Here is an 18,609-nt window from a genome sequence, read left to right on the forward strand (position 1 = left end):
GGATGATGGTGATGGGGCATAGCATGGCTGCTGAGGAGTTTATAGCTGGGGCCCCTTTCCTGTGCCCAAGCAAATGGTATTAGTCGGCTGTCCGGTGGCTCAGTAGGCTCATTTGTGTTCCAAAATTACTTCAGAGCATTCGACCCCACCACTCAAGGAAAAGGAAAATAAAAAATAAGGAGAGGAACAAAGGAGTAGGTTGGAGGAGGGGTGAAATTCACTGGACAGTTTTATAGAGAGCCATGAACTACAGTTAGTTACTGATTTATAATTACCCAGAGGCCAGGAGTTAGAATTTTAGTAGTTTTGTTATTTTGCTTTCCTTACAGCATGGATTATGTAAATTGTTGTATATACGTCTCTTGAATATATATATTATATATGTATATTTAACCATCTATATATATGTTTATATACATATATAAACCCATCTCTTTAAGATGCTCATGCCTTCTGCCCAGCACAGCACATAGCACTGGATCTCTCTGTCAAAGAGTCCTGAGACTCAAGAGCAGGGACAAGAATTCTACAGAAGAAAGCATTCAGCACTCCCCAGTCATACTTTTATTTTCAATTTTTTATATATAATTAAATCCACAGGAACTATAAAATGCATGTACCTAGCTCCCTTTAAAGTTTAATAAATATATTTCAGCCTTTGATCCCGATTTATACTTACAGCTTATAACAAAATTTAGCCCACGAGTAGAACTTTGCTTTTTCTATGCCAAGCTAATAAATGCAACCCAGTTTCCTAGAATTTAACAGTACACCATACTCATACTTCGTAAAATAAATATCTGAACAAGAGAGTCAACATTGGTGTATCTTTTCAGGCACTCAATCACGATATACTCTTACAGCCAAGAAATCTAAGAAGCTGACTGAGTTCGAAAAATATTTTTAATAAGGAAGGAACAAAAACCAAAACCACCCCTGTGTTCTAAGGGTGAAAGGGGCGTTGGTGGGATATAACTCAAACCATGACAAACTCTATGTACAAGAGGAATTCATAGTTTACAAATTTACTTTCATATATTATTTCATTTGATCCACAAAACAACAATATAAGACAGACTAGGGCAATATTACTATCTCCAATTTTGTGAACCAGAAAATCAGGTCAAAGAATGACAGTTCCCAGGAGGTGGCAGAATCGGGAATAAAATTCACATCTCTTTTCTTGTCCATGATGGTTCTATACTTTCATTTGATCTTTCACTTACAATAGTCAACCTAGTCTTGCACTAAAACAAATACAAAATCAATACTATCCACACACAATAGATACAGCTAATGAATGAGTGAACAGTAGCGTATAATTTTTCTCTTAGCCAAGCAAATACTATGAGTGGCAGGAAATGAAAGGACCTTATCAAGACAGGAAAAATGATGCTGGCAAATTATTTCTCTTCCCCCTATCTGGACTTTTTTTTTTTTTTTTAATTCTAAGTCCTCTTATAGAAGATGATTACAAGAAAATAAATCTTGGAATCAGGAAAGCAGAACTGAAACCTAAAGTTTATCACGCTGATAAGGATATTTACACAGGAAGCAATAAGTTACCACTGCTTCCTGTTTTAAATATCTTATCTGTAAGACACTAAATTTTTTTTCACCACAGAACCTCACATTTAGGACACTTCCCAAAATAGCATCTTCTGATCTTCAGCTGTCAGCTGAAGTTGTTTCATAAATAGCCCAGCATATGTACTCCAGAGAACTGGTCACACTCTAAAATGCAAATACAATCCAGTAATACCAATTCCTTTTGGGCTTTGGTGACAACATGAAACATGCAAAATCAAACAGCCACAGAACCTTCTGAAGCAAATACCGTCTGTAGCTAATGACCTATGTAACTCTAGCTGGACTATTTCTGGAAACTTTGAAACAAAGGCCATTAGCAGATATATATGCCTGTTTTTTACTATCGGTTTATAAAGGAACATAAGGTTTGTTTCCGGTTAGTTAATATTTAAACAATTAAAAACTCAACGTTTTTGCAAAGATTCATTTTGGTGACTAGGATGTATATATAGAAACAGCTGGGTTCTCTATTTGAAACAACTTTTCTGGGACCCTTCAAGGTCAAAGAGTACAGACAGCAAAACTGATTATAAGGGAATGTGTTTGAAATATTATACATGTAACTCTAAAGATATGGAGAAAACACATACATACACACTAATATAAAAGCAGCCTCACTGTAATCTGTATGATCTAGCATGTCAGGAATTCTACTGCCAGAATTATACAATAAGCTGAGACAATTTCCGTGAGAGAGAAAGAAAAATCAATGTCTCTGTTTTTAAAAGAAATAAAGAAAAGATTGTATAGAATGGGACTGTATAATCTGTTAGCTTGCAAGTTAAAAAAAAAAAAAAAAAGAATGGGACTATGGAGCATACCTGGGATTTTATTTTCTTTTGCATCTCGGTCCTTAAACAAAACATGTGTGCTTTTGTGACCTCCTTCCCACACCACCCCCTGACTTTACCCAGCAGCCCCTCCCCAACACATCTGCCCCAGGAAGGCAGAGAAGGGGTTTTGCCTTGGTTAACTCTAGCCACTCCAGGGGAGTAGTCTTAAAGTTGATTCCATGCTGTACGTAGTAAAGGTTCAAAAGTATTTGTTGAGTGTTGAAAGACTGTATAAATATGATCCTCAAACCCTTTTAGCTAATAGGATAGTAGCTGCCTTTTTTCACATAAAGGTGATAGACAGTGAGGCACGGCAGAGTGGCCCTCCTTATGATCCCAGAGGTAATTCCCTGTGGTCCAACAGAGAAAGCCCTGTTCCTACACTACAAATCCAGACAGGGATGCTCAGACCAGGCAGTCCAGGCAGTTCCAGATTCCCACTGGATGTCCAGAAAGCACAACAGCCAAGCTTCAATGAACTTCATTAACTTGATTTCCTGAGACTTGAGAGTCCATTATAGTAAGAAAGAATAAAAAGTTATAAATGTCTATACTGAATTAAAATCACAAAATACGTTTTAAAAAAGACTATACTGCTAGACGGGTTCAAATAAATCTGTTTTTTTTTTTTTTTTTTTGAGATGGAGTCTGGCTGTGTCGCCCAGGCTGGAGTGCAGTGGCCTGATCTCGGCTCACTGCAAGCTCCGCCTCCCGGGTTCACGCCATTCTCCTGCCTCAGCCTCCTAGTAGCTAGGACTACAGGCGCCCGCCACCCCGCCCGGCTAATTTTTTGTGTTTTTAGTAGAGACGGGGTTTCACCATGTTAGCCAGGATGGTCTCGATCTCCTGACCTCGTGATCCGCCTGCCTCGGCCTCCCAAAGTGCTGAGATTACAGGCTTGAGCCACCGCGCCCGGCCTAAATCTGCTTTTTAAAATGCAAATAACTATCCTTCAAGGAAGAGAGCTTAAAAAGGCTCTGATGGTCACAGTGGTTCCAAGGTGGTACATAATCTACAAAGTTCTGTCATTGAAAAAGTAAAACACTAACATGGGGCAAATTAAAATGGAGAGAACATGGGGAAATCAGGAAGCAAATGTCTAACTATGTCCAGTCTGGAGTTGGTTTGAAACACTGTACTACAGAATGTTGGACAATTTGGGGGAGGAAAATGATGTAAAAAAAACCAAGCAAACAAAAAAAAATTCAAAGTTTGGGAAAGAGCCACAAAATTAATTGAAGATTTGAAAAATAAGAATGATGAGTAAAACCTAAAAATGATTAGCATTAAAGGAAAACTGAGACCTGACTTCACAAATGTCTTCAAACACATCTAGAGAAACATTCCATAAAAGGTCGGTGGTCTAGGTAAATAAACTACGTTTCATCCATACAAGAGTATCAACCAGCAATAAAAAGAAATGAGCTATCAAGCCACAAAAGATGTGGATGAATCTTAACTGCATATTGCTAAGTAAATGAAGCCAGCCTGATAAAAATACATACTGTAATGATTCCAATTTTATGACATTCTGGAAAAGGCAAAACTATAGAGACAATAAACAGATCAGAGATTGCCAGGGGTTGGGGAGAGAAAGGAAGGGTTGAATAAGTGAAGCACAGAGCATTTTTAGGGCCTTGGAAACTACTCTGCGTGATACTGTAATCATGAATACAAATAATTAAGCATTTGTCAAAACCCACAGAATTTATAGCACAAACAGTAAACTTTAATGTATGTAAATTAAAAAAATACACCTAGGAAGTCACTGATCACAGGATGGAATGTAGAATGTGACAAAATAATCTAAATGTGTTACAAATTCATGAAAAGACTTTGTAAAAGCGGTAGAATAAGGTGCTGACCTAAGTAACTCCGGAAACGAGGGGAACCTGTAAGACTAAAGGCAAAAGAAACTTGACAGAAGCATTGTACTCTAGTTGATAAAGTTGTTTCCCATGGGGCTAGAGTTAACAATCCTAAACTGCTATGAATACATATGTAGTGAAATTGAACAATTAAATGGATCAAGGATAGTAGCAGCCAGACTTCCCACTGTTGGGATGGGAGGTGACAGATAAACAAGGAGGTGAGAATGGTCCATGTGGAAATGGACTGGAGTTAGAGACAGCAATGTGAACTCATGTTTAGCTTAGTACAGATACAGATGGTTACATAGAGAAATATGTATAGATATGTGTATATGTATGGGTTAGCACACACATATATTTCCTTGCTCTGTCAGCTGAGAAGGCCAAAAAGAAATGACATCTCAGTAGTGACAAACACTGCTAGGTCCCAGATCTTAGTTTCCAATATAATTGTCCCTCAATTTTCTGTGGGGGATTGCCTTCAGGATTCCTGTGCCTACCAAAATCCATGGATGCTAAAGTCCCTTGTATGAAATGGTGTAGTGTTTGCATATAACCTATGCACATCCTCTAGTATACTTTAAATCATCTCTAGATTACTTATGATACATAATACAATGTAGCTGCTATGTATAAGTGTTATACTGTATTGTTTAGGGAATAATGACAAGGAGAAAGTCTGTATATGTTTAGTAAAGATGCAACTATCCTTTTTTTTCTTGAATAGTCTTGATTTGTGCTTGAAATCCACGAATGCAGAATCCAAGGTTACAGAGGGCAGACTGTAGGTTCTCCAATAAAAGGAAGCAGCTCCTTAGAAAAATGGATGATTTTAGAACTGGGGCAGGAAATAAACAAGGTGATGCTGTAGCATATTGGAGTGTCAAAAAGTAAGGGAATGCTAAAAAATAATACAAAAGCAATAACCCACAATGGTGGAAAAACGGGTTTCTCTGCACAAGCTCTCTTTTTACCTGCTTCCATCCACATAAGATGTGACTTGCTCCTCTCTACCTTCCACCATGATTGTGAGGTCTCCCCAGCCAGGTGGAACTGTAAGTCCAATTAAACCTCTTTAGTATGTAAATTGCCCAGTCTCGGGTATGTCTTTATCAGCAGCATGAAAATGGACTAATTCACTGACCCTATTATTAAATTTCAGCAAATAAATATATGTTATATTTGAAACCCAGAAAAGTCATAACCAGTTTAATTAGAATTGCCTGATCAATTATAAAATACTTTCTATTTATAAATATTTTTCTAAGAATTTCTTAGAAAATTCATTTCCTGTCTTATTTCCTCTTTTAGCAAACTGATTATGCAGTACCAAGGTTATGATTTTTCCATTTATTCTTCTGCATATCTACATATGGTCATCGTATTTTATTTTAAATTTGTTTTTAGAATTTAATAGTACTTTACAGTATATTTCTATAATTTAAATCTTCTGATAAAAATATAATTTATAGCCTCGTTTTTTTTAAAAAAGGCCACTTGTCACCACTACTAAAATCAGAATGAGGGAAATTCTCTCACACATAAATGAAGGATTTAAGTTAGAAATAAAGGAATTTCCTCACCATAAAAGCTGTTATCCACTAGAAAAAGCAACCTCAAAACTGTGGGATTTCTTCTTGTGATGCATGGATTTAACAGGAATATGCCTGAAGATCCGTACTTGTAAAATACACAGCAATACCAAAGTAAACTTTTATATAAAAGCAGTTTCAAGATAGTCTTTCCTCCCAAACATTAAATACTTTTCTAACAGAATTTTCAAAAAACACTTTTGGAAAAAGAAAGATTAGAGTATACACATTACCACGTTAGCACACTAGTCTTAAAAAGAAAACTCTTAATAATACCCAGCGAAAATTACTACCATTCAATGCTGCAACATAAGCTATGGTTCATTACACCCCTGCTCCCTCCAACACCCAATGCCCAGTACACATAGGTGGCCACACTAGTGGCCAGCTTCAGTCTTCTCTAGGGCTTCCCAGATGTACCACATACTCCTAACATCCTTCTCGCAATATGTCACCTGTTTCAGATCTTGACTTTCATGTAAGACTCTCTCTGAAGCACATATACATCAACTTCAACTCTCACTTCCTTATCTTTTATAATTTGCCCTATTACATCATAAAAATGTGCCCTGGGGAAGTTGGTCCTCTACAGCTTTCTGGCTCACATGGTCCTCAAGAAAGGAAGTTCTAAGAAAGCTTGAATTTTTGTCTGTTTTCTTCACAGTTGTAATTCAAGAACTTAGGAGTATCCTGGAACTCAGTAGAAATTCACTAACTCCTTATTGTACTACTTAACCAGAATGCTCTCACATGACAGGTCTACAAACATTTGAGTCTTCAGCGACTCCCCACCAAGATCTTCATGACTGGTTATGATTTCTGTTAAATTTCAGGTTCATCAATTACAACAGCTTACTTCTGCAATGAATGGAAAAATCTAAGAAAATATTCAATACCCACCAAGTGTTAGCAGTAGCAATGTAGTTAATAAAAACTTTGTTTTCCTGAATAGAATATGATTCTGGTCTACAGATAAATGAGGTGCTGGTATATTTTCCATATTGTGCTTTAAAACCCTATGGTCCAACATTCATTCATTACTTACACACAACAAACAGTATCTACCAAATGCCAGACTCATTCCACTGAGCATTCAAATCTATTCAGCCACGTTGGTGAAAAGAGAAAGAGCTTAGCTCAATACCAGACACATACCTATAAGGACACACATCTTCAAGTTTTAGAAAGCAGCAAAAATGTTAGACGACTGTGAAGGGCCAATAAAACTGAAGTCTTATTTAAAATAAAATACAACTAATTTATATTACAGATCTTGTGGAGTTGTGGGTTTCATACCCAAATGTGGCAAATGTTCTGCTATAAGTATTATAAAAGTGCTTGGATCCTAAGTTTTAGCTCAATACTTCAAATGTCCAACAATGGTTAAAAACAATTGCAACAATAGCTGGCACATCAGTTTAGAATACACATTCTATTATTTTGGTCATCACACCAGTACAGCCTCAATGAAGTGTGGAAACAAAAGTCAGGGAACGCAGGGGAAAAGTCTCAAAGCAATCAGGTTCAATTTTCCAGACCAAGGTAACATTTTAGCAGAGGAGCTACCAAGGGCTACATTGGCAAAATGGACTCATTTAAATATAATTCCTTTTCCTAAACCTTATCCATATTTTAGTAGAGGGACTAATTAGCGACAATATTCCCAACAGGAACAAAAAGGAGGAGCAATGGGACACATCAAGAGGGAAATCTGTGAATCATAAACTTTCTAACTGGCCTCTTTTTAAAAATAGAGGTAGCGGCTGGGCGCGGTGGCTCATGCCTGTAATCCCAGCACTTCGGGAGGCTAAGGCGGGGGGGTGAATCATGAAGTCAGGAGTTTGCGAACAGCCTGGCCAACATGGTGAAACCCTGTCTCTACTAAAAATACAAAAAATTAGCTGGGCGTGGTGCCAGGCGCCTATAATCCCAGCTACTCGGGAGGCTGAGGCAGGAGAGTCACTTGGGAAGCGGAGGTTGCAGTGAGCTGAGATCCCGCCACTGTACTCTAGCCCGGGCAATACTGTGAGATTCCGTCTCAAATAAATAAATAAAATAAAATAAAATTAGAGGTAGCTGTGATATAATGCCATTTTTCAAATAATTTTCTCATTGCTTTTGATATCTGAAACCTCAGTGAAAATGCTACACTATGACCTAGATCAGTAAGCTACAATTAACATCAGAAGAACTATATTAGTAGAATAAAAGTTGATGAGCTACTGTTGGAAGCACAAAAATAAATCTTGTCAAAACAAAGCAAAGTTCCTGTCAATCTTCAAAAGAATGGTTTGGGGGAACGGAGGAAGTGTCCAAGACTTAAGATACGTAGGAAGTTACAATTAATTTTATCCAAGTTTTTATATCCAGACATACCACATTACAAAAACTCTTGTAATTTTGATCGACTGTTTTTAATATATCTGACATTGTTAAATCTGAATTTTTAAAATATTTGACAAATGAAACGGTTTGAGGTACTCGAAAAATATCCACATTATTGCTCTTGTTTGAAACTTTTCTAAAGCCACCCTCTCCCTTGATCCAAGACTCTTCCCTGAACTGTTGATAAATACGTTTTCAATGTGGCAAGTGCTTTGTGAGCACCAACTTGGATGATGGAGTCATGAAATGAAGAGTGAGCCTACTCTCAAACAGCTCACAATGTTTAGTAGGAAAGAGTGCCATAAAACCAGTAACTGGAGCAAAGACAGGTGGTGTTACCACTTCCATCATCCTTCACGAAGGGGTCAATTTTCTGAACTAAAAAGAGAGGTAGGGTGGTAGATACACGTGAACCCAGCTAATAAAACGTTTCGCTATTTTCTTTGTTCAATGCATTTAAATCCATTGATTTTACATTGCAAATGCGATTTTACTTACTTTTGCTGGAAATCCATTTAGAACTCTTCTTAGCTAAGAGAGTTGTTCCTAAATACCTTCCGCCATTATTTTTTAAAATAGTATTTCCCATCCACAAAAAAGGAAAAGAAAAGAAAAATGCTGAAGTCTCCTAAACTGGTGAGTAACAGTAAATCCCATGAGTCAGGCTAGGGAGGGAGCCATGGAATGAGGCTCTATTCATAGAGAAGAGAAACATTAATTAAAAATCCACCTAAAAGGAGTCAGTGAATTAGATCGAATTGGGTGGTATGGGTTTTTGTTATGTACTTGATAATGCAAAGACGTTTTCCATGAGCCCATCTAACTAATACAGCGTGGTGGGAAGCAGGCTTTGAAGACACAATAACATTCCTCCAGCGAGCTTCAAGCTGGAGGCTAAAGCACCAGCCATTCATTTTTCCATCTTGAGACACATTCTTCACCCAGTTCAAAGGCCCAAGAAAACAACAAGCCTGCACACTTTCTGAAGGTCGGCCTTTGTAGGGACTTGTGGGGGACCAAAGGCTCAGGCTGCAAAATATTTTTAAAGACCAACTTTTAGGAATGTAACCTTTTTTATTGGACTGTAGTTTCCACTCCCTAGTCCTCCTCCTCACCCCTAAATACACACACACACACACGTTTGGGAAAAAGGGAGTTTTAATTATACTCTTGGTAACTTCCAGGGTACTCTACAAGTGGAAATAAAATATTTTTAGAAATTAATTTATTACTCATTCCTTTAAAAATGTAATATTAATATTCCTTAACCTAACCAGAAGGAACGGGATTCGCTTTGAAAGGAAGTTATTGTTTAGCTGTGGTTCAAAGAGTATGCTGGAATTGGGAAGGGGGGCAGAGGGAGCTAGTAAGGGGTGGGTTAGTGGGGTGGACTGGAGCTGCCAAGATAACAATATAAATACCACCACATTAAACTTTCAGTTTCTCCCACTTGGCTCCCCTCCATGACATATTTTATACAGTGTCTTGTTTTGTTTTGTTCTGTAACCTCAGGAACATTTAAGGTATTTGAGATTCTGGTAAAAGAAAAATGTAAATAGTAGCTGATGGGAGAGCTGGGTGAAAAGTTAACTAAAGTACTGCCTTTGCTTTGAGTGGGATATGGCAAACCATTTGCATTTGCCTTCCAACAATCAGCAACTCTGTGTTACCCAAATCTAGATTTTTGCTCAGGCAGCAAAAGCCCTTTCAAACCATTTCAAAGTCTCTGACTCCATTTAGGCCCTTGTTATCCACCTCTCCCCACAAAATGTCCAGCGCCCTGCACCAGTTCTCATGTGGCTCAGCTTGTTGTATAAGTGGGAACAAGCAGTCAGCCATTGGTGAAGGGACAGTGGGAAGATATCCCCTGGCTCTGGGTTCCCTTCCAGTACCATATTCATTTTCAAGTCCTATGTGAGCCACCTGAAGACTGTTACAAAGTGTAATCCTTGGTTGGGGGCTGTGGCTCATGCCTGCAATCCCAGCATTTTGGGAGGCCAAGGTGGGCAGATCACTTGAGGTCAGGAGTTCATGGACAGCCTGGCCAACATGGTGAAACCCCATCTCTACTAAAAATACAAAAATTAGCCTGGTGTGGTGGCGCACCCCTGTAATCCCATCTACTCAGGTGCTGAGGTAGGAGAATCGCTGGAACCCAGGAGGCGGAGGCTACAGCGAGCCAAGATCGCACCACTGCACTCCAGCCTGGCAACACAGTGAGACTCTGTCCCAAAACAAAACTAAACGAAACAGAAGTATAATCCTCTAACCTAGCTCATATTAGACATCTAGAACAAATAGTATATTTTCACCAGCCACCAATGGCACTAAAAATAGAGACAACCGCATCTACTACTAGAAACCTCAATAGTCATTTTTCAATGTTGTACTTAGAGGTGAGCTTTCAGCCTTCACTCATCTAATAAGAGGTATTCCTAAGGAGATCTAACTCTTAAAAAGATGCCATCAAGACCTGAATCTGCACTTGGCCCACAGAGCATGTAATATAAAAATACGTGTTTCTACTTTACAAACCTGAATAACAGAAGTACATTATGTATTTTCTGAAATCATTTCCTGCCCCTACATTTACAGTAGTGCCCATTATTCTACTTCGTAACACTCTGCCCTTCCTCTTCCTCATGCCACACTTTGCAGTAGCATATTTATTTACTTGTCTATTCTTCGCCCCCTGTAAAGTGCCACAAAGGCAGGGACACATCTATTTCAGTCTCCACTGCCTAGCTCACAGAATAAATTCAATGAATATTTATTTAAGGGAATATACGTGTTCATGTTTTCCAAAAAATTAGTATGATGGAAATCGCTGATATTTCACCCAAAAGTAGAACTGTTCGCTGTAAACATCTAAGAATAATTTGATTCTAAATGTTCAAATGCAGTTGATAAACATTTACTAATGACAACAAAATAACTGCATTTAGTATACTATGTACTTCTGTTATGGTATACATAGTATACCATAGTATACTATGGTATCATAGTAAGTCAGAAAATATGGATTTTCTAATAGTATCTCTATTTTATCCCCTTGATACTGGATGTGGCTATGTGACTTGCTTTAGGCAATGGAATAGTAGCAAATGTGATGTAAGCAGAGGCTTGAAAAGTACTTATGCATTCATTGCTTCCCTGCTCTTGCTGCTGGGAACTGGTTCAATACCACATGAGGACTGGGTCAGGCTGCTGGGGACACGTGGACCAATCAATAGCAAGCACCAAATGACAGCCAGCATCATCCACTAGATATGTTAGAAAGAGAATCCTAGACCACCAGCCCCCAGCCAATCCTCCAACTGACTGAACCACATGTGTTTAGCCTGATGAGACAAGCAGAAGAACTGCCCAGCGCAACTCGGCCTAAATTACCAACACACAGAATTGGGACCTAGTAAACGACTAATGTTTTAAAGCACTTTATTTGGTTGTGCTTTGTTACATATTGAAAGCCAAATGATACATACTCCTGAGAAACTAGACATAAAATTCTTTAACAGCTTTTTAAAATTTTCCTTCATATTGATGAATTTCATTCCTCCTTACTTTAATCTGGAAGAAAACTGATACTACTGCTGTTAGTATACTCTTATTGGTAAGTCACCAAAAACACGATCAAACACTGATGATTGTAATTCAATTCTAATTCAATTTTTTTTTTTTTTTTTTTTTTTTTAGATGGAGTATCGCTCTTGTCTTTTAGTCTAGAGTGCAGTGGTGTGATCTCGGCTCACTGCAATCTCTGTCTCTCAGGTTCAAGTGATTCTCCTGCCTCAGTCTCCCGAGTAGCTGGGATTATAGGCACCTGCCAGCACGTGCAGCTAATTTTTGTATTTTTAGTAGAGACAGGGTTTCACCATGATGGTCAGGCTGGTCTCCAACTCCTAACCTCAGGTGATCGACCCACCTTGGCCTCCCAAAGTGCTGGGATTACAGGCGTGAGCCACCATGCCCAGCCTCTAATTCACATGTTATCTGTTACCACATTCTCGAAAGTTTCTATTCTGTAACAAGAGCTACCCCATTCTATTCATTCTCTTCCTGGACCACAATTAGCAAGAAGAGCAGGGTACCAGTCATAAATGTTTTTGACCATTAGAGAAGCTCCTCTTTGCTTCAAACTAGAAATTATCTCAGCAGTGCACACCTTCCGTAGGAGACAGGGTAGATTCTCTAAATTCCATTCCTGTCCAGTATTAATAACTTTGGAGAAAATAAGTGAGAGGACATCGCTAGTATAAATAAATTTAATTAATTAGTTGTGTGTAGTCCTATGTACAAAATAAATTGCTCCCAGAATTTGAAATGTTGAAAGACTATTCCAATAAAAAGCATTAATTCTTTTGAGCACTGAAAAATAGGAGACATTGCTATCCAGAAAGTCTTCAAAAAGATCCTTAACCTTAATACTTAATCCCATTACACTATATTAAGAAGTAGTTATTCACCCAGTCTTGGGGGAATGAATGCCTAAGTACCATGGAAGTGAACAGGAAAAGAAAATAAAGTAATAAAGATTTAAATTGGTGGTGTTTAAAAACTTAAAACTTTTCTGGCCAGGTGTGGTGGCCCACACCTATAATCCTGGCACTTTGGGAGGCCAAGGCGGGTAGATCACTTGAGGTCAGGAGTTCAAGACCAGCTTGGCCAACATGGTGAAACCTCGTCTGTACTAAAAATACAAAAATTAGCCAGGTGTGGTGGCACACACCTGTAATCCCAGCTACTCAGGAGGCTGATGCTAGAGAATGGCTTGAACCTGGGAGGCGAAGGTTACAGTGTACCAAGATTGTGTCACTGCACTCCAGCCTGGGTGACAGAGTGAGACTCCATCTCAAAAAGCAAACAAAAATAAATAAACAAATAAATAAGACACATTTCTTAATTTGCACATTTCGAACTTGAAAAACCAGATCATTTTTTAATCTGTATTTTCCCCTTTCACTGTTGTGCTAGATTGATTAATCTCTAGAAATTTTTGAACCTCAGGATTGAAAAGCGACATGGAAAGTAGTGTGTCCTTTTTTTCCCTTTAAGAATAACAAACAAACAAACAAAAAACAAGTAAGTCTGTTGTACGAGGTGTATTATCTGCTGTGCCCCTTTAAGTGCTGCAATTTGGGATCTGAGCATATTCTTCCATAGAAGACTTGGAGCAGTTGGGCATTTAACCAACTTTCTATTACAAAGCTTCAAAATTTATAAGCAGTCTATCTCTGGAAAGATAAACAAAACCCAGCAGTGATGGTGGCCTATGAGAAACTGGGGACAAAGGTGGGAGGACGTTTTATGTTTCACTCTCTATGTTAAAAAAGAAAAAAAAAACACTTGAAACTTATAGCATGTACATGTATCACCTATATAAAAATATAGAGAAAAAATAGTGTGAAGAGACCCAGCAAGCTATTATAAAACTTGGTAGTCTTAAAAAAAGCTTTTTAAAAATGTTTCTGTAAGAGACTACCACAAACTTAAAAATAAATATGACTGCATAGCATCAAAACAGAGGGAGAGAAATCTCAAAAGTGATTATACTTCCAGCCAGAAGCAAGCAAGGAACCACAGTTAAAAGTGTTGGAGCCTTTCTTTATTAAAAATAAAAACCACCCACCCAAAGGAAAAAAAAGAAAAGAGTCCTGGAATAACAAAGCTAAGATAACAAGACTTTAAAATTTCTTTTGTAGCCCCTACTTTCACCCCACATTTCCTAACACTGGCCACCCATAACAAGTCCACATTCAACCCCTCTTCATTTAACAGTTGGATGCCTCTTCTTCTGGCTACTTTCACTGGGACTAAAGATCCAAAGCCAAGATATCTTTTTCCTGCTTTTTGTCAATATTACATTTGCAAGCTTAATATCCAAAAACGGGCCATTCTTCCAAATGAGAGTTTCAACAGCCTTCCTGATTATTTAGTATGCTGATGGTATTGTCAGACAGGAAGCCACGGTTAGAAAGATTCAGAAAAACACAAACCTTTAAGGTAGATGGGCACTTTTGCCCTTTAGGTTTATGAAAAATGCCAACTTTTGTGAACTACACAATCTGAATCTTGATTTGTTTCTCCCGGATAACTTATGTCATAAGAAATTTGGTAACTACTTTGGTGATCTCTTCTCAGTACCATTTTTTACCTCCATTTCCATGACTCTACCTTCATCCCCTTTCAATAAAAGGTGTACTACATGGAACATGATAGGTGCTCAATAGTGCTTACTGAGTAAAAGGAAGGAGAGGGGAAGAACAACAAAAAATGGCTTAGGGCCTGTTTGACCAAAAGCAGATAATTTATGTTAGGCTTGAGAAATGGCTGATGGGCTTGAATAGTATTAAAGACAATTAAAGAGCTTCTGATCTTCTGATTGTTCCCATAAGCCCTAAAACTCAAGAGTAAATATAATTATTTTTCATATCCATAGAGCCCTCCAAATAATTTTGAAGTGAATAGGGACATGACGATTGGAGAAGATTAGATAAATTATAGTTGACTACATAGCAATTACTGAATATTCCAGTAGCCTTTAACTAACTGCTAAATGTTTATAAATGGCTTTTAATATTTTGCTAGCTCACTTAGATCATATCCTTCCTAAAAGTAAAAACCATGACTTCCTGTGGAAAACATAATTTGTTTGCCACATTACATATATTTGAAAAAAAAAAGTCTCTTTGATCATTTCAACAAACGTGAGAAAACTTCTCAAGATTAAGTGATACTGTTCAGCAACATGACCTAAATATGTCAGGCAGGATCAGAGAACACGCATCAAAGTATTCTTTGGTCAACAATAAAAGCAGAGTGCAAGGATACATATGTAACATTCAATATTTTAAAAACTTGGGATGGTAAAAGGAATACAATGAATGCAATCCAATTCAGCTTACTCAATAAAACCTTCCTGGTAGAGTAATAAAACCAAAAAATCTCCATTCTGCTTTAAGATAACTGCAACTAGAATCACAGTCTGACCCATGTGTTCAACTCTACCACCATTATCAATGGAAAATACAGAAAAAGGGTCAAAAAGCCTTTTCAACATAAACACATCTTTTTCAAAGCTCTATTATTCAAAGATCACTGACTCACTGAATAAGCACAAATAACATTTATCCAACCAAATTTATTTCAACAAATACATTATAGCAGAGCCTGCTGCAAGACTACTATTAAAATGAAAAGTGTTCCTTTTATCACACATGACAGTACCTTATACTTATCTAATCCATCTTCTCCCTTTTTCAGTGAATTAAGAATGGGAGAGATACTACCATTTCCGAAGCGTAAGACGAAAATAGGAGCAAATAGATGATACTTACTAATCTATCCTCTTAAAAAGCTTTACAATAAATTTTAGTAACTATGTCATACTAGTTTGAAATTAGTATACAATTATTATATCATACTAATATTTAAACGTAATTTTAAGTTAAAATTCAATATGATTACACTTTCTGAACATGTTTCAACATTTAGAAAGAACTTTCAAAGTCTGCTGCATAGTTATGGACTAATAAGGTAATGAAAGAATAAATCAGTTACATAATTATAAATGTGGTAGAGGCAGGATCTATTATTTTACATACAAAAAAATACTAGTATGAAAAAAAGTTACAGGATCTTCAGTGTGAAACTGGCTTCAAGCATGATTCACAAGAAGCTATTTTCCTTGAATACAATTTCCAGTAACTTGTAACATAAGGAAATAACTGAGGAAATGGCTTTCTTTAAAACAAAACAAAACCTTAAAACCGTGAAATGTTCCAATATACTAAATTAGCAACCCATCAAAATAAAAGGAACGATTTATATACTATTCAACTAAGACACATATCTGATTATAGTGAGAGGATTGGAAGAGAATAAGTCCATGGAGTTTCTTAAGAGGCAACAGACTATTTTAATGACTTGTGAAATCCACATGGAGGAACAAAAAAAGTAGGAGCTTCTGAATATACTGGCAACTCAACAGCCAAGATAACACAGGGTTGGAAGAGCAGTGTTGGCTCAACTAATCAAAAATCCTAAAACAAACAAAAAAAAATCTGGACAACACTAATTTTGCCAGCAAGAGAAATACTGAGTTGTTTCATACACCTAAGCGAGAAAAATAAAGCTAAACAAAAAATTTTGGAAGACCTCCTATAGTCCCCAATTGGCTTCTCAAATTTCCTTTCCATTCACTTAAATGGCTATCTCACTGACGAACACTGACGGTACAAATGCGAAACATTATCCACAAATACGCCACCCCCGAAAAAGAGGTGATTTCCAACAGGATGTATGTGTTAATTTCTGCAGTGTGCACTGGTTAAAGCTTAATCTATACTGTGGGGAGGGGTGGGATGTTTCTGAGAGCTGACCTTAGGATGTAGGAACTAGCAGGTGCCTTGCCTTCCCACACACATTTTATTTTTAAAAAGGCGGAAGGAAGAGGAGCATGATCCACTCTAGAGATGGTTCCAAAAACTTAGGCTGGTTAGTCAGGAGGGTTTGTCTTGGGGTCTGTTAAAATTTGAAAACGCCCCTTTGAAGCAAGAAAGGTTAATGTCAGGCCTGAATCAAACGATGTTTTCCTTCCAGGCCCCGGTCTGGCCGTAAAGAATGTCTGATCCAAAGGTTAGAAATGGACAGAACAGGCTATTCTAATGCTTTATGATGACCCTGTCAACAGCTTCTTCTTCAGAATCCTCATTGCAACTGACCCATTAAAGAGTATCAGTCATTTTTTCCACAACATTCCTATGTTTAGAGCTGCAAAGGAGGTTAGAATAATTTAGAACAAAATCCTCAAGTTACTGATGAAGAAATAGGTCCAGACAAATTAAGTGACTTGCCCAAGGTCACTCAGCTGGTGAAGGGCACAGGCTGTGTTAGAGCCCAAGATCTCTGGCTCCCAAGAACTGCTTTTTCCATTGCATCATTTAAGATAGCACAAAGCTATTTTCCTGGAATTCTGATTAAAAAAAAAAAAAGTGGCATGCCCTTTGGATCCCAAGTCTCTTCCTATAAGGCAATGCTGGAGATAGTATTTATTGAGGGTAAACTAAGAGAAATGACTACAATATATGCAACATTTTATGGATTTTTTTAAATATAAAAAGCTACCTAAACAATTGCAAACGTTAAGCAAATTATTAGATGCTCAAACTTTTCTGGAATAACAGAGAAACTCTCTCCCACTGCTCAGTAGCAGTTTTGGGGCATAGCATTTGCACCTACTTGGTACGTTTCCACCTGTGATGTTTCACTTGGCCCCTCAGAAAAAGCCCTGCCCTGGGATCTTATGATTCAGTGATGCAAGAGGGATGCTAGCTGGTGAGAAATGCTTGAGAAGGAAGGAGGAGAAAATACGCCCATAGCACTTCTCTTTCTTATTTTCCTTATTTCAGAAAGGCCAAATCTCAACACATTTTCCATCCCATGTAGTAATATATCTCACATAATTTTGGTTACTGGAGGGTGCACAACACAAATCTAGCAAGCTTTCACAATCGACGTGCCTAGCCTAAATTGACGGGCTGTCACTGGGACTGTCAATGATGGAAAAATGAATCTGTGTCCGAGAATGCGACAGCATTTCCTCTAAGCCTTGAAGGAACACACTACCCAAACCCTTGTCACACCGAGTTCTCAGGATCTGCAAGCCGCAGTCCCGTCTTTCATTTCTCTGTGAGCTCCCTCACAGCCCAGGAGGATGCGTTTTCCCAGCTCTTACCTAGCTCAGGTGCTTTGCAGTAAAGCCTATGGAGCCTAGGGCACTTTCAAGCTAAAGGAACTTCCCCTCCCCCAGTGACCAAAAACGATGGCAGCCGCAGGAGTCGCAGGTCTCTCTCCCTCCCTTGGTGGCGGGGGCGGGCAGGAATCGCGGACCAACCCCACCCGGCCCGCAGGCCCGCAGCCACGTGCGGGGCTCCCTTCCTGCTCGCGGATCCCGAGGCAGGAAGACGAAGGAACGTGGCCTCGTAGTAAACCGTAGTAAAGAGAAGAGGGAAACAAAATGGGGCTCGTCACATGGTTACGGCCTGGATTTTTCTCAATTAAAAATAAGAGGAAGTGTGTGTTTCCGGCCCCCGTCCGTGGGCTGGTTGGACTTTTTCATTCTTAGGATTCTGGTCCAAATGCAAGAATACGGCTGAGGGCACAACGTCCTCAGTCGGCGGGCGCGGTGCGGAGGGGGCCTGTGGCTCAGCCTGCGGGCACCCGCGGGAAAGAGGTGTCAGGCGGGGTGGTAAAAAGCAGCCCAGAGCCGCCCGCCTGCTACCACCGCCAGGGGACCTGCGGGAAGCCCCGCCCCGCGCCCGTCCCGGCTCAGCCGTT

The 18,609-nt window shown here is 38.6% G+C and overlaps 1 protein-coding gene across 1 annotated transcript in view; it reads right to left on the bottom strand.

Annotated features, from left to right (window-relative positions):
• Positions 1–18,609, bottom strand: part of IRS1 (insulin receptor substrate 1) — a 70,159-nt gene that overhangs the window by 43,474 nt on the left and 8,076 nt on the right. The window lies entirely within an intron of this gene.

This window comes from Colobus angolensis, unplaced genomic scaffold (assembly GCF_000951035.1).
Source record: "Colobus angolensis palliatus isolate OR3802 unplaced genomic scaffold, Cang.pa_1.0 Scaffold33, whole genome shotgun sequence".
Classification (NCBI taxonomy): Eukaryota; Metazoa; Chordata; class Mammalia; order Primates; family Cercopithecidae; genus Colobus; species Colobus angolensis.